Source organism: Macaca fascicularis, chromosome 2 (assembly GCF_037993035.2).
Source record: "Macaca fascicularis isolate 582-1 chromosome 2, T2T-MFA8v1.1".
NCBI classification, from domain to species: Eukaryota; Metazoa; Chordata; class Mammalia; order Primates; family Cercopithecidae; genus Macaca; species Macaca fascicularis.
Genome location: NC_088376.1, coordinates 38,817,114 through 38,840,762, shown reverse-complemented (window position 1 = coordinate 38,840,762; position 23,649 = coordinate 38,817,114). Strand labels below are relative to the sequence as shown.

Sequence of the window (23,649 nt, the reverse complement as noted above, 5' to 3'; positions counted from 1 at the left end):
GGGCTACATTTTACCAGAGAACTATTTTGTATTATTTGATGCGGGAAGGATGATGAATAAGCTATTAATTTTTAATGCCTGTAATCTGCAAAGCTACTGATTTCTCTGAGAACTATCTCCAAAAGGAATATTTGGGGTTAAACTTTTACCATTTTCTAATTTTAAAAAATTCTTTATTATATACTCCAAAATATCACCAATAGTTTTTGTCTCTGTCTAGCTATATTATAAGTTACTTTAGTTCACACAATTTCCTTTTCTAAGTATTTTTCTTATTTTGGAGGAGAACATATAAAAATCAGGTAATGATCTATAGGTAAAAATCATTTAGACAATTTAGAAGAACACATGCACTTTATAACACAGTTTAATAAACATTTGAGTCCCACTACAGGCAAGGTACCCTTCAACATAAAGAACTATGAACTCTATGGTTTTGCCTCAAGCAGCTCACAGTCTGAGTGGGCAGGAAAGTGGATATATAACCTTTAGGTAAAAGAAGACACACCAGAGAGGGGATCTGACAAACCCAGTCCTGGAATACAGTAGTGTAGTTGGCTGAAGGGAAAATGTCCTGTGAGAAAAGGGAGCAAAGCAGAAAGCAGCATGGGATGTGTGGGAGCTAGCAGGAACTTGGTATTATCTGAGTGTCAAGTTTGAAGACAGGCTTCCAGGAGCCAAAGCTGAAGGAGTGGGGGCAAAGGCAACACAGCACTAGAAAGCCCCTGAGAGGTTACAAATTGTGGTTAGGGGAGGAGACAAGATCAGATGTGCACTGTGGGATATTACTCTTTGTAGCATTGTGGAGGGCAGACTTGAGGACACAAGATGAAGCTAGGTAGGCCAGGCAGAAGGCCTCAGAAGAGTCTAGAAGAGAATCAGTGAGGCTATAAATGAAGGTAGCTCAGGGGCTTAAGTTGACTAATCATGATCACAAAACTATGAGCAGGATCTGAACATAACACTTTTATCTTTAAGTCCTGTCCGTTTCTAATTTCCTGTACAAGCACGAATTCTGGTTAAAGATAACAAGAAATCTGAAATTTACTTTTATTGAGTATGGATATATTTTTAAAAGGACTTTATTCATTAATTTATAAGTGCTCCAAATGTTCAGGGCACTACAGAAAACAAACAAGGCTTGCTTGTAGGAATTTGTGAGATAAAATAAATGAGACAAAAAATAATAAGTCAATTCATTTAAGAGGTATTTATTGAGTTCCTCCTGGGTCCTGATGGAGCACACATTCTAGTGACAATTCCTTTTAGAACATCATTTTTACATCCTCCTTCCCTTCCCTGACAAGTTCATTTTGATACAAGTGAGCAGAGAGGGTCTTCAGAGCCTAGTGGATTCTAGATGATGGCCAAGAACCTATTGTAAAAGAAATAGAATAATAGTATCAGGGAAAAGCTGCTCATTTGGGACAAGAATCCCAAGGAATGGTATGGATGGCAGTAAGCTAGGGTGGAGCCTGGACCTACCTTCAAGGCAGTTTGGATCTGACAAATCAAAGTTACTGTTTTTATCTTTTTAAACAATAGTTCTAATCTTTATAAAAGCAATGACTGCAGAAATTAGACACACTGCAAACAAAAGTGAGAGTGATACCAGAGAAATTACAAAGAGAAAAGCAAAGATCACAGCTAGAGGTAGTATCAATGTGAACATTTTTGTAAATATCCTTTTCGGCTTTAAATATACATAATACACATAAGTAGTCATGAAGATTTTTGTGCATATAACTTTTTAAACAAAAGTGAGATTAAATTATAGTTTATTGCCTGTTTTTTCCCACTTAATATAAAGACACTCCTTTGCCTGAAAATAAAAATCTACAGTATACACCTTACAGACATTGTATGGGCACAGTAAATTTACTCATTTAACTCTCTAGTAAGGCATGTTAGGATGTATGGAAGAAAGGTACAGAAAGGAAGCAAGCAACAAGCAAATGAGAAAACTGACTTCAGCTGTGGCAGCATTCTGACTATTTTAAAGGTAGAAAGAAGGTAAGACATATGGAAGCTCAGGAGATTTTTGTGTTCCAGACATAGATGAATAATGTCTGAATCTGGAATTCTTTGTGGATGAAGAATTATTTCCAAAAGGGAAACAAAAAGGGACTGCAACCCAACACACACTATAAATGAAGTAATTTCAAATCTTCACATCTGCAGAACAGATAGATAGAATGTCAAGAAAGCACTGAGACAACTAAAAACGGTGGGTGGACTGCCAGGGAAAAACCAAGTCTCATTCTAATGATCATTCACAACCACAGCTTTCCAAGGAAGTGGCAGAGCTCCCAAACTATGCTCTAATAGAAGGTGTACTGAGCCTTTCTCATGAGATGCTAGGTGGCTTTAAGACTTCATGTGTCCTCTGGGTCTCCACTTTCTCAAGTGTTTGGGTGGGCTCTGTGGGTTAAAAACTGTGCTTGTCAAAGTCCCCTTGGAAGCTGCATTTTCTACTGCAACAAAACAGCTCTACTTTTATCTGTTTTAGATACTGGATCTCCAAAAAAGGTTTTATTTGAAAAAGCAGTTCTATAGCTAAAAAGTGTTCTTAAAATAACAGCGTTAAAAGAAAAATAACATTCACCCTTCAGCTTATCTGTTAACCACAAAGGGAAAAACGTAAATATATAATGGAAAGACCTGAACATTCCCACCTTAACACGTCAGACAAGTCTGGCATCACTAATGGTGGGACAATCACTTAATATGTGCCTCCCAAAATGATTGTGTGAAGACTGCAGCAACACTGATGGAATTTCCTCACCAAAAATATTTAATTAATCAGTCCTTTAGATCTAATGTTCAATTCCAGAAAATACAGGCTACAGAGAAATAAGTTAATACCATGAGGAAGCAGAGAAATTCATGATATGGTTCATTCTATAAGACAACTGGCCTGGTGTCTTCAGTGGGTTAGGGGAAAAGGAAGCAAAAGGAACACTAGATATAAAGGCTCTGAGGTGGCAGCATGGCTTGAATGTTTTAGCAAGAGTGAGAATGCCGTATGACTAGACTTTGCTCTTACCTAAGTGAGATAGAAAGCTACTGAGGAGTTTTAAGCAGAGAAATGACATGACCTGATGTTCTTCACAAAATCATCTGGCTGTTAGGATGAGAACAGACTACAGGGGACAAGAGTAGAAGAGGGAGACCAGAAGGAGGGCTATTAGAACAATCCAGGCAAAAGATGATGCTGGCTTGGACTAGGTGGTAGCAGGAGCAGGGTGAAAAGTGGTCAGATTCTGGATATATTTGGAAAGTAGAGCCAACAGGATACACGAGTGGGTTTTATAGAAAAGAGGGAGGTCAATAATAAATCTAAGAGTTTAAAAAAACTGTTTTTTTTGTTTTCTTTTTTTTTTTTTTTAATCCTTGAACAACTGAAGATGAGAACTCACATTAATTGAGACTGGAAAGACTGCAGAAAGAAAAGATTTGTTTGTGGGAGAGGAAGTAGTGGTTGCAAGGAGGATCTGTAGTTCAGTTTTGGACATGTTGACTTTAAGATGCCTATTAAGACGTTCAGGTACTGGTGTCCAGAAGGCTGATAGAGAACTAAGCCTGGAGTTTAGGAGACAGATCCGGGTGGATACAAATTTGGGAGTCATATTTTAAAGTCATGAAACTAGATGAGATCACCAAGGGATGGAATACAGAAAGTAAAGAGGAGATATCCAAAGGCTGAGCCATGGGGCACTTCAAACATGCAGAGTGGCACTGTCCAATAGAACTTTCTGTGATGATGAAATATTTTTATATCTGTACCATGCAATAGCAGCCACTTCCTACATACGGCTATTGAGCACTTGAAATACAGTCAATTGAAATAACTACATGTAGCTAGTGGCTACAGTACTAGACAGTGTAGATCTAGAGTATGGGGGAATTGAAGAAGAACCAGCAAAGGAGAATGATAAAAAATGGCCAGAGAGGGAAGAATTACTGTGAGTCAATTCTCCATCGGTCTCTCAATATTGTAACTCTCTGCAAATATTGTAAGTGAGGCACTATCTTGATAGTCGGTGATGTGACACATGACAGTTCCAGACTATACTTTCAAGGATGTTTTTATACTGAATAGCCTTGGAAGACTTGGTAGTGTCTCCCTCCAGAGCAACAGGTTACTGTCCAGCATAATAAAGATAATGTTTCCCTCTGGAACAAAGAGCAGGCATGCTTATGGCCCATTATAAAATACTTGGGTTCCACCTAAGATCAAGTTTCCTTTCCAATAACACAGCCTTACTGTGTGTGCAGGTGTCATCTGGCCTTTTCATACTGCCCTTGGAGAACTGCAGATCAGGAAATCAGCACAAAAATACTGATACTCCGGTTATGTTACTGCTGTGAGTAATAAACTGTCTTCTGTCTCCGATCCAGAAGTCTTGTGTCTTCTATCATTATACATGAAACAGTCGCATACTAACTTGTTAGCATACAAATACAGTAAACTCTTAGATCCTTCATAGTTCTTGACAAGTACCTCAGAAGCCAACTGAAGGTGTTTCAAGGAGGAGAAAGTGAGCTATCAACTCTGTTCCTGAATGCTAAGTCATATAGGTGTTGAGAAACGACAGATGTGGACATCACTGATAACCGAAAAGAGCAGTTTTATTGGAATTAAGGGGGAAGAAGTCTAACTGGCTTTAGTTAAAAAAAAGAAAAGGAAGTGAAAAATAAGCAACAGAACATAGATAATTCTTTTTTACTACAATGTTTACATTAAATAAGGCAAAAGTTAGAGGGGAAAGTGGAGTCAAGAAGGATTATTTTTAACATGGAAGAAATAAAAGCATATGTTCATAAACAGGAGAATGGTTCAGTAGAAAGGAAAGCTGATGACACAAGAGAAAGAATCACAAAGCACTTAGGGTAGTTCTTTCACACTAACAGAAAGAAAGCAGAGCATATGGATACTACTGTGGGTAGTGGGTAGCTGTGATGATAAAGCTCTTTCCTGACTCAGTTTCTTAGTGAAATAGGAAGCAAGGCCATCAGTTGAGAGTGAAGAGTGTGGAGGAGATATCCAACACGAAGGAGACTGAAGAAACAGTCATCAAAGAGGAGAGAAAATGGCTGGAGAAATCTAGTATAACAGCCAGGCAACATTAACGGTCCACTTGAGGATATGATAATATAAGGCAAGTTCAGCAGCATGGTTTTACAGGCATAGAATAGGCAAAGAATTGGATTTAACTGGCTCTGTGGGTTAGCCAGGCAAGGTTGCTGAAGTGAAAGGGGTCCAAAGAATTGAGGATGTACGCAAGAGAGAGATGACAGTGACTGATGATGAAAATCTAAGCCTCTACGCCTTCTACCTCCTGAAAACTCAACCCTTCCACTGAGCCCCATAGGAGTCATGAGCAGCTTATCAGCAAAATCCTCATATTCTTGATCTCTGCAGCTTTCTTCAACTTCGTTTACCTTCATATTTAAACGGAAACTGAACTCTCCCCTGAGAATGCTGATTTCCCTGTATCCCTTTCAGATCATGACTCTTTTTCTCTTCCATATGCCTCAGAACATGAGACCTGGTAACTGCCCTTTTTGTTCCTCACCGCTGCTTCCAGATCATTCTCCTTTTATGCTCCCCAAAAATCCTCTGCTCTCAGTCACATACCATGAGACTCTACTGCCTACTATCCTTCCTTATTGCAGTCATTTATGGCTCCCCAAGGTCACTCCCTTTCATTCCTTGATTTCAGTTCCTGGCTGTCACTCCAACACTATTTCTGTCATAAGTCTTATTGATTTTAGCATCCAAACAAATAATTCATGTGATATTCTGTCCTCTTAGTTTCTTGACCTTTTTTCCCACAACAATAATAATGCTGATCTTGTTCTCTACCCTGTCTCAGTCACTTTATCCCACGATCACATCCTAAGCCTTTAGAACATCTAAGAGTACATCTTAATAACCACACATCTGGAGACGCATCATTTACCAAAAAGTTTACTGGTGAGTTCCAAGTAAGACAATCCGTCTGTATGCCTCCACTGGCAGGGTCAAAGGAAGGGGTATACATTAGGTGTAAGACTACTCTGCAGAAATTCATGCTACCTTCATCAACAGATAAACAGCAAGGAGTAGGGAACCTGGCATGTATTCTCTGATCTTGGGCTTGTATTCCTTAGGTAGGGAAGAGTATGTGTGTGTGTGAGAGAGAGGGAGGGAAGGAGGAAAAGAGAGGGAGAGGGAGAAACAGAGAGAGGGAGGGAGAGAGAGACAGAGAGAGACAAAGTCAGAAGGACTGGCTTAGAGACAGAGGTGTGCTGCTATGCTGACCCTTCTTGTACTGGGCTCTCAAAGAGAAGATTAATATTATTACATCATCATTTTAAAGTACTTATATATGCTAGGTATATTAGCCCATTTTCACACTGCTATAAAGAAATACCTGAGATTGGGTAATTTATAAAGCAAAGAGGTTGATACGGTTTGGCTTTGTGTCCCCAGCCACATCTCATCTTGTAGCTCCCACAATTCCCACATGTTGTGGGAGGGAGATAGTGGAAGATGACTGAATCATGGGGGCAGGTCCTTCCCGTCCTGTTCTCGTGACAGTGAATGGGTCTCATGAGATCTGATGGTTTTAAAAATGTGAGTTTCTCTGCACAAACTCTCTTTTTGCCTGCCACCATCCACGTAAGATGTGACTTGCTCCTCCTTGCCTTCTGCCATGATTGTGAGGCCTCCCCAGCCATGTGGAACTGTAAGTCCAATTAAACCTCTTTCTTTTGTAAATTGCCCAGTCTTGGATATGTTTTTATCAGCAGCGTGAAAATGGACTAACACAGAGGTTTAACTGACTCACAGTTCTGCATGGTTGGGAAGGCCTCAGGAAACTTACAATCATGGTGGAAGGGGAAACAGGCACATCTTACTTACACAGCAGCATGAGACAGAGGAAGAAAAGTGGGAAGAGCCCATTATAAAACCATCAGATCTCATGAGGACACACTATCGTGAGAACAGCATGGGGGAAACTGCCCCCATGATCCAATTGCCTCCCAGCAGGTACCTTCCTCAACACTTGGGGATTACAATTCGAGGTGAGATTTGGTTGGGACACAAAGCCAAACCATATTACTAGAATTGTGCTGAGTATTTAAATGCATCATCTAATTTAATTCTTACGTCAACAATGAAGTGTCATCTCTATTTCACAGATGAGGAAACTGAGGCTTACAGAAATTAAAAAAAATTCACTCATGTTACATACTCAGAAAGTAGAACTGTGATTTGGGTCCAGGTTTCTGTAAGATCAAAGCTCTTTTGTCCTATACTATTTCTATATTAAGGCTAAAGGATCTGGGGTAGTCAGTCCCTAAATCCCTGCTACAATTCCAGATTTCTCAACTCCTAGGGAAGGAACTCTCAAAATAGGAAAGAAAAGGAGAAAAGAGAAGGAAGGGAAAGGAAGGGTAGTTAGAAGGGGAAGGAGGGAGGGAAAATCTATAGAATACTGAAGTTGTTATAGTAACCTGGATAGGATGAACAAAAAGGTAGATTTCTGTTAAACTCCAATTTTGTTTTTCAAAAAGTATGAAAACTAATAAACTGTGACACATAAAATAGCTATAAAAAGAAAGTCATAACAGATAAAGTTAATTGTGTAAAATTTACAGGTGACTCTTAAAAACCAATGAATAATGTTAAGTGCCACCTCTCTCTGAACTTCAGGCTATAAGTATATTGTCAGACTTTGTAAGTGTAATTAAAACAATGAGCTTGTTCAACAATATAACTGACTGGACATAATTAAAAGCATGTTCACAAATGGCATCATATCCAGAAATAGAATTACATACAAAACATGCCATAAGGCTAAGCATAAAACTTGACTTAAAAAAAAAAATGACCTGTGAGATTAAATCAACAAGAGGCAAACAGAAGATGCAGAAGGCTCTAAATGTGGAAGAACACAAATATCAGGGCAAGACAAAGCAATTGAAAGAAACTTAACAGAAGAGTAAAACATAGGATTTGATTTAGAGGAAACACATAAATAGAAAAGCAAAAATGCTCTGAAGAGAAGAAACTTTGAAATAATTTCCATTTATTTGCAAAGTCTTGTCTTTTTAGTACTAAGCATTTATAACACTTTAGTTTTAGTTTTTCAGGAAGGGGGATGATGGGATTCAGGTGGCAGTGTGATGAATCAGGGAAGCAGACACAGATGAGTCAGAAAACCATCACAATTTACTCATCCTCATATCCCCAACATATAGCCAGGACACAGCATAAAATATAAATTCAATAATATTTTCTTAATGGATAAATGGTCAGATTCTGTGAAGCACACCCCAAAACTAAACTGGGATAGAGAAATGGGACAAAAGCCCAGTGGAAATATCTGTAAGAAGAAAATGCAGATTACTTTGAGCTGAGCCTTCACAGTCCTCACGTGTCCCTTGACAGAACCCATTGCTTAGCTCCTGCCCTGGATATGGCTTTGGTATCTTATTTCTTGACCCCACTGATGCCCTGTATTTAACCAACCAAGACTATAAAATCTTATCACATCTAACGTTATTAGTTCATTTTTGCACTGAGCTTGCCAATTGGAAGAGTGCATGAGGTACGTACGCATCCATCTATAAGACAAATGCAGGTAAAAAGTTATGATCCTGTGGGCTCGATAGTACCATGTAATTAAGCAAAACCACCCATAGGACACAAGTCTGAATTACCACCTCTAGTGGAGTTCTGTGGTCGCAATTTCAGCAGGACATTTTTCATTCAATATTATGAAAGGGGTGCATGTATGTATGCGTTGCAGGGGTGGCTGGAGTTGGGGAAGATGATACTGAGATCAGATGGGAAAGCAGAACTAAGAGCAAGATTCAATTTCAAGAATCCAAAGGGGAGTCCAAACCCAAAGACCAGAAAGGGTACAGAGGTTGACCACAGAGTCAGGAATTTGAGAGTGGGAGGGTTGAGAATAAATAGAGTCATCCGCTATAAGAGAGCCAGCAAGGTTGTTCATTATTTGCTTTTTATTTCCTGGTCATATATGTGGTATGTCAGGCTGAGTTGACAGGTCCAACTCTAGGGTCAGGACAGGAACCTACCCTGCTTCACCAACCTTTGACCGCCATTCAGCCTCAAGTGCCCTGAAGGGTATAATGAGAACCTGAGACACTTTCAAAGTTCTTCATTCAGCTGACATCCTACATGTGGGACTGCAGGAATCCCTGTATTTTGCAGATGAGGCCCAACAAGAATTTGTTATTAATTACCCATTATACAGACAAAGAACCCGATGACCCAGTAGATGCACAACTGGAATACATTATTGCCAAATAGAACTTTTTACAGGTGTCTTGCTGTGAACTTGTTTGCAAGTTCATAAAAGTGGAATGGCCAACTGCCATATTTGCAGCCCAGACTCAGGATATAAACTCATTCAGTAAGACCTGTCAACCCTATCTCAAAAATATCTTTTAATTTTGACCACTTCTAATTTCCACTGTGGGAATCATGATCCCAACCATCATCCTCTCTCACCTGAAGTACTGTCATGGACTTGTAACTGGTGTCCCTGCTTCCACTCTTGCCTCTTCAAACTCCAGTCATTCTTCAAGCACAAGCACAACCAGAGTAATACAAATCACAGTGAACTGCTTTCCCATTTAAAAGGATTTTGAACAAAGTCTAAACTCCTCTCCCATGGCCTGTAATAGCTCAGTCTGCTAACCACCTCCCTGACCTCATCTTGTACTATTCTCCCTTGGCCTTCTTTCAGTTCTTCAAATGGCCTCTTCCTCTCCCTTGACCCCGGCCCCTTCTCATTACTCTCTGCCCTATTATGTAGTTTAATGTCTTTATAAAACTTATGAGTTTTTTGGATTTATTTACTGTTTACACGTTTACTGTCTTTATCCCTGCAATAGAATGTACACTCCAAAGGCAAGGATGTTGTTTGCTGTGGTCACCACTGCATCCTAACACTAAAACAGTGCCTAGCATATATAAGCACTCAATGAAGGAAGAGAAGGAAGAAAGGAGGAAGGCAAATATACCACCATTTCTGTTTCCTTGGTCAAGACCTAGACTAGAAAAAAAGGTCACTTTTTGTAATCAGTTTTAAGGAAGGGCTAACTGGCTCCATCTAGGATAAAGTGGCCTTCCTGGCCATTTCTGAGAGTTGCTCAGCGCTTCATTTGGCATTTTACCTGATGAAAAAACATAGCATTTGCTTTGAACCTAAGACCAGCAACCCTGGCCCCCATCCCAAATCCTCTAATACTGAGAGGCAAAGTACAGAAGACAATCCGCTACAGCTCCAAGACCCAGCACAACTCCCCAACATACAAACTGAGAAAGACTGCCAACAAGATGCTCAATTATGAATCTACTACAGCTAAGCAAGTTACTTCACACAAGTCTACTTATTGAATAGTCGTCTGGCTCACCAGTAAGGTGGACCCACATCACCATGATCAACAAACTTAAAGAGCCTATGTCCAAATCCCCAGAGAACACATTCCTGTATAGGCATCTGGTTATCCAAACATTTTAGAACATTCTGTCAACCAGGCCTTGGTCCTTTAGGCAAAGTGACATACATGTACTGATGACTGGAAACCATTAAGAGCTTCTGATGTTACCACTGTCATTCAGTACACCTACACCTGGTGGTGCTCCTCCTTGTAAATGCCCTGCTACTACTCACCTGTGCTATGTAGGAATGGCTCAAGATAAACCAAACTCCACTACGTGGGTGTGGGAAAACTAAGACACCTGAACATCAGTGGTTACCAAGCTAGCTGACCTGACTGGAACTTCATGGAAATCACCAGGTTGATTTGGCATCAGCCTAAACAGGCTTTATCATGATGGTGACTGGCTCTTAAGGGGAAACAGATTTTGGCCCAAGATAGTCTATACCAATGTATAGGAGTCCACCTTATGGAAATTTTTGGTTATATACTTAAAGTTCCAGTCATCGACTTCATCTCACCTCCTAAAAGCCCTCGTTCCTGTTGGGTGAGAATCATCTATAAATTTTACTGGGGCAATAAAGCTGCCCAGGGCAAAAGTAGTTCATGTTATAAACTAACTTAACCTTCCTTTCCTATTATATACTTACCAACTTTTTTTTTTTTTGGAAGGGGTATGTGCACATTTTATGCTTTTTTATCCCCCAAGGCTTGGGGCAGCAATTAACTTCTTTTCAAACAAGTCTTCTGTCTTATGTACTGAACAAGATATTTCATTCATTTCCTCTTGACTTATACCCACTTTTTAGAGACCCGCCTTGTCCACAGGCAAGATGGGGAAACTATCTGTCACATGCTTTCCAATCTCTGGAAAATTTGGTTGGGACACTAACTCAAGGCAGACCAATTATATTTTCTGTACTGGGGACTTGGAATTGAAGCACTGAAACACTGTCAATTAGCTGAGAGCTCTGAGTCTTAAAGGTCCTATCATTTTGTGCCTGAGGCCACTGTTTTGGGGCATTCATGAGGAGCAACATGGCAGGAGACACTGGTGTTAAGAAAACAGAGCAGATATAATACAGAGAGAAAGAGAAGCATGTTCATTTTCCATGAAGGCTGGCTGTACTTAATAAAACTGGAATGAACTAACGTGTTCCCTGTGTATTTTAACTATAAACAATATTTTACTTATAGTGAATTTACTTAAGTGGATGTTTATTCCTTAAAACCAATCAATTTCTACAACATACAAATATATATCTTCATTGATACTCTATTTTTCTTTCAGCTCTTGCTATCATAATACTCTACCTCCTTCCCACTCTTGGTGTCTCTCTTCATTTCATCTGCAGCCAAAAAACCCTTACCATATGTAATGGATACTGACCATATTTTTTTTGTCTGCCCAGTGTGTTTTGGACATTCTAATCTTTTATTATAATGATGGCAGGATGAGCAATATATGTGCCCATGTGCCCACTTTTACAACCAAAGCAACAACATGGATTGATAGAGGGGAAACTTGTTACCCTTTTAAAATAAGCAGCAATGCTATGTACTTCAAAGGGACCCATCATATGACACATCGTGTTCTCACACTCTGATAATGGTATGTCTTTTCCAGGCTGGCCAATCTGGATCCAGATCCAATCGGACATCAATCAGTACAATTTCAGTGGTCAGGCCTTTAATGCAGATCAATGTTTCTCAACCTTTTATTTGACAAATAAATCTTTTTTTTTTTCTTTGAGATGGAGTCTCCTGTCACTGGAGTGCAGTGGCGCGATCTCGGTTCACTGCAACCTCCGCCTCCCGGGTTCCAGTGATTCTCCTACCTCAGCCTCCTGAGTAGCTGCGATTGCAGGTGCGTGCCATCACACCCGGCTAATTTTTGTATTTTTAGTAGAGATGGGGTTTCACCATGTTGGCCAGGCTGGTCTTGAACTCCTGACCTCAGGTGATCCACCTGACTCAGCCTCCCAAAGTGTTGGGATTATAGGCATGAGCCACCGTGCCCGGCCAAATAAATATTTTAAAAGTAATACTGCAAACTTACTTAGGAATTTTTTAAATCATTAAAAAAAATTTTATGACATATGATAAAGCAATTTCAGGTAAAAATATTTTATCGTAAGTCAGCATATCATTAAATATTGTATTATAAAGTTTATGTGGTATAATCTTTAATAATACTGATAATATTTAAGGACAAATTCTGACTTCTATTACAGTAGATGAACTATTTTGCCATGTAAAGAAAATCAGGTTGATGAGAAGATAAGCTCCAACTGTATATTGAAATGTAGATTAAAAATTAGTTTGTATTATAGCATCCAAAATAACAAACTGCATCTATAACCTGATACTTACATTTTTGAGCTTATAAAGATCAGCTGCTTATTTTGATAATTTGGGGGTTTAGTTTTTAAATGTCAAGGTAGGAGAAATGGTTTCATACTGTTCTTTGAGAGAATTTCTTTGTAACACATTGTAGATTTTTATTACCAATAAATGAAAAGCCCAATTGGACAGAATCACCCATATGTTTTCTTCACATTTTCAAGTGTTTACATTTTTCTTTTTCAGAATTTTAACTACCTAAAGAGTACAATTAATTACCAAAAAAAAAAAAAAAAAAAAATCCAGTTGTCCACAACACCAATCATATAGAAAGGTAAAAATGAATTATTTTTCAAGAAAACCACTTCCTAATTATTTAATACCACATGGGGTCTTTCATTTGGCAATTCATTTTAGAAATTGAAGTCTCTTAATTTGATTAGGCCTATGCTATCTTTCAGGAGATTCAACACAGTACCTTTACCTTACTATTTGTATTTGGTGCACCAATCTGAAATTATTTTCTCTAGAACAGGCTTAAGAATAGGAATAGTAATTGCCAATTACAAGCATATGTAACTAAATGTATAACTTTAAATATAAGGCATGAGGGGGCGGAGCAAGATGGCCGAAAAGGAACAGCTTCAGTCTCCAACTCCCAGCGCGAGCGACACAGAAGACCGGTGATTTCTGCATTTTCACCTGAGGTACTGGGTTCATCTCACTGGGGAGTGCCGGACGATCGGTGCTGGTCAGCTGCTGCAGCCCGACCAGCGAGAGCTGAAGCAGGGCGAGGCATTGCCTCACCTGGGAAGCGCAAGGGGGAAGGGAATCCCTTTTCCTAGCCAGGGGAACTGAGACACACAACACCTGGAAAATCGGGTAACTCCCACCCCAATACTGCGCTTTAAGCAAACAGGCACACCAGGAGATCATATCCCACACCTGGCCGGGAGGGTCCCACACCCACGGAGCCTCCCTCATTGCTAGCACAGCAGTCTGTGATCTACCGGCAAGGCAGCAGCGAGGCTGGGGGAGGGGCGCCCACCATTGCTGAGGCTTAAGTAGGTAAACAAAGCTGCTGGGAAGCTCGAACTGGGTGGAGCTCACAGCAGCTCAAGGAAACCTGCCTGTCTCTGTAGACTCCACCTCTGGGGACAGGGCAATAACAAACACAGCCGAAACCTCTGCAGACGCAAACGACTCTGTCTGACAGCTTTGAAGAGAGCAGTGGATCTCCCAACACGGAGGTTGAGATCTGAGAAGGGACAGACTCCCTGCTCAAGTGGGTCCCTGACCCCTGAGTAGCCTAACTGGGAGACATCCCCCACTAGGGGCAGTCTGACACCCCACACCTCACAGGGTGGAGTACACCCCTGAGAGGAAGCTTCCAAAGCAAGAATCAGACAGGTACACTCGCTGTTCAGAAATATTCTATCTTCTGCAGCCTCTGCTGCTGATACCCAGGCAAACAGGGTCTGGAGTGGACCTCAAGCAATCTCCAACAGACCTACAGCTGAGGGTCCTGACTGTTAGAAGGAAAACTATCAAACAGGAAGGACACCTACACCAAAACCCCATCAGTACATCACCATCATCAAAGACCAGAGGCAGATAAAACCACAAAGATGGGGGAAAAAGCAGGGCAGAAAAGCTGGAAATTCAAAAAATAAGAGCGCATCTCCCCCGGCAAAGGAGCGCAGCTCATCGCCAGCAACGGATCAAAGCTGGACGGAGAATGACTTTGACGAGATGAGAGAAGAAGGCTTCAGTCCATCAAATTTCTCAGAGCTAAAGGAGGAATTATGTACCCAGCGCAAAGAAACTAAAAATCTTGAAAAAAAAGTGGAAGAATTGATGGCTAGAGTAATTAATGCAGAGAAGGTCATAAACGAAATGAAAGAGATGAAAACCATGACACGAGAAATACGTGACAAATGCACAAGCTTCAGTAACCGACTCAATCAACTGGAAGAAAGAGTATCTGCGATTGAGGATCAAATGAATGAAATGAAGCGAGAAGAGAAACCAAAAGAAAAAAGAAGAAAAAGAAATGAACAAAGCCTGCAAGAAGTATGGGATTATGTAAAAAGACCAAATCTACGTCTGATTGGGGTGCCTGAAAGTGAGGGGGAAAATGGAACCAAGTTGGAAAACACTCTTCAGGATATCATCCAGGAGAACTTCCCCAACCTAGTAGGGCAGGCCAACATTCAAATCCAGGAAATACAGAGAACGCCACAAAGATACTCCTCGAGAAGAGCAACTCCAAGACACATAATTGCCAGATTCACCAAAGTTGAAATGAAGGAAAAAATCTTAAGGGCAGCCAGAGAGAAAGGTCGGGTTACCCACAAAGGGAAGCCCATCAGACTAACAGCAGATCTCTCGGCAGAAACTCTCCAAGCCAGAAGAGAGTGGGGGCCAATATTCAACATTCTTAAAGAAAAGAATTTTAAACCCAGAATTTCATATCCAGCCAAACTAAGTTTCATAAGTGAAGGAGAAATACAATCCTTTACAGATAAGCAAATGCTTAGAGATTTTGTCACCACTAGGCCTGCCTTACAAGAGACCCTGAAGGAAGCACTAAACATGGAAAGGAACAACCGGTACCAGCCATTGCAAAAACATGCCAAAATGTAAAGACCATCGAGGCTAGGAAGAAACTGCATCAACTAACGAGCAAAATAACCAGCTAATATCATAATGGCAGGATCAAGTTCACACATAACAATCTTAACCTTAAATGTAAATGGACTAAATGCTCCAATTAAAAGACACAGACTGGCAAACTGGATAAAGAGTCAAGACCCACCAGTCTGCTGTATTCAGGAGACCCATCTCACACGCAGAGACATACATAGGCTCAAAATAAAGGGATGGAGGAAGATTTACCAAGCAAATGGAGAACAAAAAAGCGCGGGGGTTGCAATACTAGTCTCTGATAAAACAGACTTTAAACCATCAAAGATCAAAAGAGACAAAGAAGGCCATTACATAATGGTAAAGGGATCAATTCAACAGGAAGAGCTAACTATCCTAAATATATATGCACCCAATACAGGAGCACCCAGATTCATAAAGCAAGTCCTTAGAGACTTACAAAGAGACTTAGACTCCCATACAATAATAATGGGAGACTTCAACACTCCACTGTCAACATTAGACAGATCAACGAGACAGAAAGTTAACAAGGATATCCAGGAATTGAACTCATCTCTGCAGCAAGCAGACCTAATAGACATCTATAGAACTCTCCACCCCAAATCAACAGAATATACATTCTTCTCAGCACCACATCATACTTACTCCAAAATCGACCACGTAATTGGAAGTAAAGCACTCCTCAGCAAATGTACCAGAACAGAAATTGTAACAAACTGCCTCTCAGACCACAGTGCAACCAAACTAGAACTCAGGACTAAGAAAATCAAAACCGCTCAACTACATGGAAACTGAACAACCTGCTCCTGAATGACTACTGGGTACATAACGAAATGAAGGCAGAAATAAAGATGTTCTTTGAAACCAATGAGAACAAAGATACAACATACCAGAATCTCTGGGACACATTTAAAGCAGTGTGTAGAGGGAAATTTATAGCACTAAATGCCCACAAGAGAAAGCAGGAAAGATCTAAAATTGACACTCTAACATCACAATTAAAAGAACTAGAGAAGCAAGAGCAAACACATTCGAAAGCTAGCAGAAGCCTAGAAATAACTAAGATCAGAGCAGAACTGAAGGAGATAGAGACACAAAAAACTCTCCAAAAAATCAATGAATCCAGGAGTTGGTTTTTTGAAAAGATCAACAAAATTGACAGACCACTAGCAAGACTAATAAAGAAGAAAAGAGAGAAGAATCAAATCGACGCAATTAAAAATGATAAAGGGGATATCACCACCGACCCCACAGAAATACAAACTACCATGAGAGAATACTATAAACACCTCTACGCAAATAAACTGGAAAATCTAGAAGAAATGGATAATTTCCTGGACACTTACACTCTTCCAAGACTAAACCAGGAAGAAGTTGAATCCCTGAATAGACCAATAGCAGGCTCTGAAATTGAGGCAATAATTAATAGCCTACCAACCAAAAAAAGTCCAGGACCAGATGGATTCACAGCTGAATTCTACCAGAGGTACAAGGAGGAGTTGGTACCATTCCTTCTGAAACTATTCCAATCAATAGAAAAAGAGGGAATCCTCCCTAACTCATTTTATGAGGCCAACATCATCCTGATACCAAAGCCTGGCAGAGACACAACAAAAAAAGAGAATTTTAGACCAATATCCCTGATGAACATCGATGCAAAAATCCTCAATAAAATACTGGCAAACCGGATTCAGCAACACATCAAAAAGCTTATCCACCATGATCAAGTGGGCTTCATCCCTGGGATGCAAGGCTGGTTCAACATTCGCAAATCAATAAACATAATCCAGCATATAAACAGAACCAAAGACAAGAACCACATGATTATCTCAATAGATGCAGAAAAGGCTTTTGACAAAATTCAACAGCCCTTCATGCTAAAAACGCTCAATAAATTCGGTACTGATGGAACGTACCTCAAAATAATAAGAGCTATTTATGACAAACCCACAGCCAATATCATACTGAATGGGCAAAAACTGGAAAAATTCCCTTTGAAAACTGGCACAAGACAGGGATGCCCTCTCTCACCACTCCTATTCAACATAGTGTTGGAAGTTCTGGCTAGGGCAATTAGGCAAGAGAAAGAAATCAAGGGTATTCAATTAGGAAAAGAAGAAGTCAAATTGTCCCTGTTTGCAGATGACATGATTGTATATTTAGAAAACCCCATTGTCTCAGCCCAAAATCTCCTTAAGCTGATAAGCAACTTCAGCAAAGTCTCAGGATACAAAATTAATGTGCAAAAATCACAAGCATTCTTATACACCAGTAACAGACAAACAGAGAGCCAAATCAGGAATGAACTTCCATTCACAATTGCTTCAAAGAGAATAAAATACCTAGGAATCCAACTTACAAGGGATGTAAAGGACCTCTTCAAGGAGAACTACAAACCACTGCTCAGTGAAATAAAAGAGGACACAAACAAATGGAAGAACATACCATGCTCATGGATAGGAAGAATCAATATCGTGAAAATAGCCATACTGCCCAAGGTAATTTATAGATTCAATGCCATCCCCATCAAGCTACCAATGAGTTTCTTCACAGAATTGGAAAAAACTGCTTTAAAGTTCATATGGAACCAAAAAAGAGCCCGCATCTCCAAGACAATCCTAAGTCAAAAGAACAAAGCTGGAGGCATCACGCTACCTGACTTCAAACTATACTACAAGGCTACAGTAACCAAAACAGCATGGTACCGGTACCAAAACAGAGATATAGACCAATGGAACAGAACAGAGTCCTCAGAAATAATACCACACATCTACAGCCATCTGATCTTTGACAAACCTGAGAGAAACAAGAAATGGGGAAAGGATTCCCTATTTAATAAATGGTGCTGGGAAAATTGGCTAGCCATAAGTAGAAAGCTGAAACTGGATCCTTTCCTTACTCCTTATACGAAAATTAATTCAAGATGGATTAGAGACTTAAATGTTAGACCTAATACCATAAAAATCCTAGAGGAAAACCTAGGTAGTACCATTCAGGACATAGGCATGGGCAAAGACTTCATGTCTAAAACACCAAAAGCAACGGCAGCAAAAGCCAAAATTGACAAATGGGATCTCATTAAATTAAAGAGCTTCTGCACAGCAAAAGAAACTACCATCAGAGTGAACAGGCAACCTACAGAATGGGAGAAAATTTTTGCAATCTACTCATCTGACAAAGGGCTAATATCCAGAACCTACAAAGAACTCAAACAAATTTACAAGAAAGAAACAAACAACCCCATCAAAAAGTGGGCAAAGGATATGAACAGACATTTCTCAAAAGAAGACATTCATACAGCCAACAGACACATGAAAAAATGCTCATCATCACTGGCCATCAGAGAAATGCAAATCAAAACCACAATGACATACCATCTCACACCAGTTAGAATGGCGATCATTAAAAAGTCAGGAAACAACAGGTGCTGGAGAGGATGTGGAGAAATAGGAACACTTTTACACTGTTGGTGGGATTGTAAACTAGTTCAACCATTATGGAAAACAGTATGGCGATTCCTCAAGGATCTAGAACTAGATGTACCATATCACCCAGCCATCCCATTACTGGGTATATACCCAAAGGATTATAAATTATGCTGCTATAAAGACACATGCACACGTATGTTTATTGCAGCACTATTCACAATAGCAAAGACTTGGAATCAACCCAAATGTCCATCAGTGACAGATTGGATTAAGAAAATGTGGCACATATACACCATGGAATACTATGCAGCCATCAAAAAGGATGAGTTTGCGTCCTTTGTAGGGACATGGATGCAGCTGGAAACCATCATTCTCAGCAAACTATCACAAGAACAGAAAACCAAACACCGCATGTTCTCACTCATAGGTGGGAACTGAACAATAAGATCACTTGGACTCAGGAAGGGGAACATCACACACAGGGGCCTATCATGGGGAGGGGGGAGGGGGGAGGGATTGCATTGGGAGTTATACCTGATGTAAATGATGAGTTGATGGGTGCAGCACACCAACATGGCACAAGTATACATATGTAACAAACCTGCACGTTATGCACATGTACCCTACAACTTAAAGTATAATAATAATAAATAAATTAAAAAAAAAAAAGTTCCAATATTTAAAAAAAAAAAAAAAAAAGAATGGTGCTATTCACGGAGAGAAGTGCATGTTTTGAGGAAGGAAATTAAGGATTCTGTTTTGAGTGGTAAACTTTGTGATGCTCCTTCAGAAAGACATTCAAGTGGAATTGCTGGTCGAGAGACTGCTGCAGTATATTGTTAAATGGGCTCTGTCACTCAGGCAAGTTTCTTAATCTTTCTGTGCTCCAGCTTATTTCCATCTGGACAATGGAAATAATCGTAGACTTCCTTCATAAAGTTGTGAGGATTACAAAACATAATACATATGAAATACCTAGATCAGTGTTTTGTCCATAGTAAGCCTCGTTAAATACTAGTTGTAATCAGTAGTGATATTTGCATCCATTCCAGGTTGATATGTCGGATCTAAGTTATACTTTTTATGTAATCTTGAAAAGGAAAGACCATGAGGATCAAGTTGGCAAGAGAACCTACATCTACTTTGAAACTTTTAACAAAAAGAGACAGAAAGAGAAATTAGATTAGTGGATAAAAATCTTCGAGTTGGAGGTAAAGTCAGCTTGGGTCTTCACTCCCATCTATTCTTATAATTCCCCCGCCAATAGTCATTGGATTTGGGGTTGGTTTTTGTTTGTTTGTTTTTATTATTGCAATGAATAAAGAACAAAGACAGAAGATTGCAAATGCAAAAAATAAAATAAAATAAAATAAAATTAAAAAAAATAAAATAAATAAATATAAGGCATGCCTGGCTGATGTTTCTATCTTTATAATGATTTTTTAAAACTTTTTATTGTGAGATAACTAAGTTTCCAGAAAAGTTGCAAAGATAGTACAGAAACACCCTTCGCCTGGCTTCCTTTAATCATACAGTTTTAAAAATATTAGATATATTTTGATGTTTTATAAGAATGCTAATCAGCCAGGTGTGGTGGCTCACACCTGTAATCCCAGCACTTTGGGAGGATGAGGCAGGTGGATAGCTTTTAGCTTAGGAGTTCAAGATCAGCCTGGGCAACATGGCGAAACCCTGTCTCTACAAAAATACAAAAATTAGCCGGGCATTGGTGGCTCACACTTATAGTCCAGCTACTCGGGAGGCCAAGGCTGGAGAATCGCTTGAGCCCGGGAGGCGAAGGTTGCAGTGAGCTGAGATTGCACCACTGTACTCCAGCCTGGACAAGACAGTGAGACTTTCTCTCAAAAAAAAAAGAATTCTGATCAGATGAATGCAACTTATGTATTTAATAAAGAGCATCTTAAAATAATTTAGCAGAATTATATTTTTTATGCCCTTTAACTTATATTTTGACATGTGTTGCACACATGCTCCATCTTTAACCAACAGTCCATTATGAGTACAAATTAAACCACAAATGCAACTAAGAACAATTAAAAACAGTGTAATGGTTAAAAACCACCAAAGCAGACAATAAACAATGATTAGAGATCGTGACCACATTCAACCAATACCTTCTAACGACTGTATGTTTGCATCACACCACTCAAATTGTTATCTTTAAGTGGAAAAATATTTAAATATTTTATTGACACAGAACTATTAATATCAATGATATAAATTGATTCTAAGAGCAATTTATAATCTAATTAGAAAATTTCACATCAATTAGAAAATGTGCCAGAAGAGTCAAGACCACTTTGGAGTGGGAGGACAAAGGGAATGGTAATGTTCTTTCCTTACACTGAGTGGTAACAAGAGTTCACTGTATTGCTATGCTTTACACCTTATACATATGTTTTACAAATATTCTGCTATAGCTATTTAATATTTAATTTTAAATACATTTAACTTTTTAAATAGAATGGAGGAGGACCTTGCCCTACCAAGAAAAAATATTATAAAACGATTGCAATTTAAAATGTATTAACGGTGTAGAAACAACGATCAATGGGACCAGCGTCCTAAAACCAACTACGCACATATGAGAATTTAGAAACTGATAATTTGACATGCCACCTATTAAAATTATTATTCCAAATGAATGGCCAACTGAACAAGATTCTTCCCTCACACTATTCACAAAAATAAATTCCAGATGAACTTAAGTATCTAAATTTTAAAAATAGTATTAAAAAGTAAGATTCTATGTGTATCTTTGGGGCAGAAAAGAAGTATTAAAAAAGTAAGTAAAATCAAATGCCATATAAGGCAAAGATAGCGAAATTTGCCATCAAAATTAAAAACTATTATTTAACAAAAGATACCACAAAGGGAGACGACTCCAACAGGCTGGAGGAAATATGCCATCTTTATAATAAAGAATGAGTATGTAGAGTTTATTTATGTAAGTTTATCTAGAGTTTATTTATCTAAGTTTATTTATCTACAACATAAATAAACAAGAAAAGGCAAGCCCCTGTTATGTTGTATATTCTAGAAAAATGCAATATAAGAGTGCTTAAACAAAATACAAGTTAAACTTCCCTCCCATGCAGAAGAAAGTCTTCCCTTTTAGTGCAGCAACTCTGCCAAATGCTCAAGCCTTTTTGGCTCACTGACCTACCATGATGGTCCTGATGGTCTAGGACGGCCATTAGTGCTCCAGTCATTACATCTGTGTTCCAACACATAAGACTCATAAAGGGATGAAGAAAGGAGAGCTTTCTCATATTAAGGAGACTTCATACCTAACTCTTGCTGCTTATATATCACTAGCTAAAACTTACATGGTTATACTTAGCTCCAAGGAGGTCAAGTGTTCTAGTTGGGCACTCCCATTGGGGCCTGGCTAAAAGCTGGGGTTCCTATTACCAAAGATGAAGAAAGAATGGATCATAGGATGTAACCAGCAGTCTCTGCTATGCAACCCAACAGACAGAAAAATAAATACAAATAATCAAAAACTTTAAAGAAGACATCCAGCCCCAGGGAGACAAAAATTGAAACAAGGAAATACTACTTTGTACAACTTTTAAGAGAGGCAAAAATTCACAAATTGGTGAGGGTATGAAGATTTTTAGCCTAACAGTATGTTAATGACTCTTACAAAGAGAATGTATTCAATATTATTAGTGCTTTTAATTAGATTACATATCATATATCTTATATATGTAATATTAGCACAGATATCTTGGGGACCAATTTGGCAGTTTTTAAATAAAATTTTAGCTATATGATTATATGACTCAGCAATTCCACTTTTCAGAATCTATGCAATATAAACATTCACACATTTGCACAAGTACCAGGATGTTCATTGCAGTCATGTTTAAAACAAGGAAAAACTGGAAACAACCCAAGGGTTTATCATTAGGGGAAAAGCCCTCCACTTTATTTTCTTCATAGCACTAATACTACTATCTGAAATTATATTAATTTATCTACTTGTTTATCACCTAGGAAATCAGCTCATCTAGGAAAAGGAAAGCAAAGAGACTGTATTATTTATATAAAACTTGTTTGGCTAAAAATTCTTAGAAATAATACCTTTTCTTCTAAAACAACAAATCAGAACAGACACCATTCCAGATTTTAATAACATGAACCCACCAGAGGGCCCACATAAAGGCCTGTAGATTTGCAGACAGGCTGAGCAACACTGCCCCTGATGAAGTGTCTGAACTTGCTATCTAGATAGACTGTCACTAGCTGTGGCCTGTTTGCCCTTTTAAGGCCTGGGGCATTTCTCAGTAGTATCAACACACTCTCTTCATTACAAAGAACCCTCAATTGCCTTTAATACTTGGATCTCAATACTGCTGCCAGCATCCAGTGAGCTTTCTCTCATCGAGGAGGGCCCACTATGGGAAAGGGGTCTCTACCTTCTACTAGAAGAATACTAAGATTGCCAAGAAGAGAAGACAAAATGCTAACAACTGGGCCACAGTGCTTGATAGAAGACTCGGCATTGGTAGAAGCACATCAGTACTCACAACAGCAGTATTCTAGGGCCCAATACCCAAGGCTGTAAAATAGGAAATACGCCTATGATCTACAAAATGGAAGGGATAAGTGGCCCTTGCTAGGATTCCTAAGCCCTCAATGACATCTCCATTCGCAACCACTTATCTCTGCTTTTTATTTCTAATCTCACAGAGAAGCAGTTTTCAAGCTGCTTTTT

General features: G+C 39.2%; 1 protein-coding gene across 5 annotated transcripts in view; it reads right to left on the bottom strand.

Moving 5' to 3' along the window:
• The window catches only part of PPP2R3A (protein phosphatase 2 regulatory subunit B''alpha), a 193,889-nt gene that overhangs the window by 161,239 nt on the left and 9,001 nt on the right, over nucleotides 1-23,649 (bottom strand). The gene's annotated exons all lie outside the window — the stretch shown is intronic.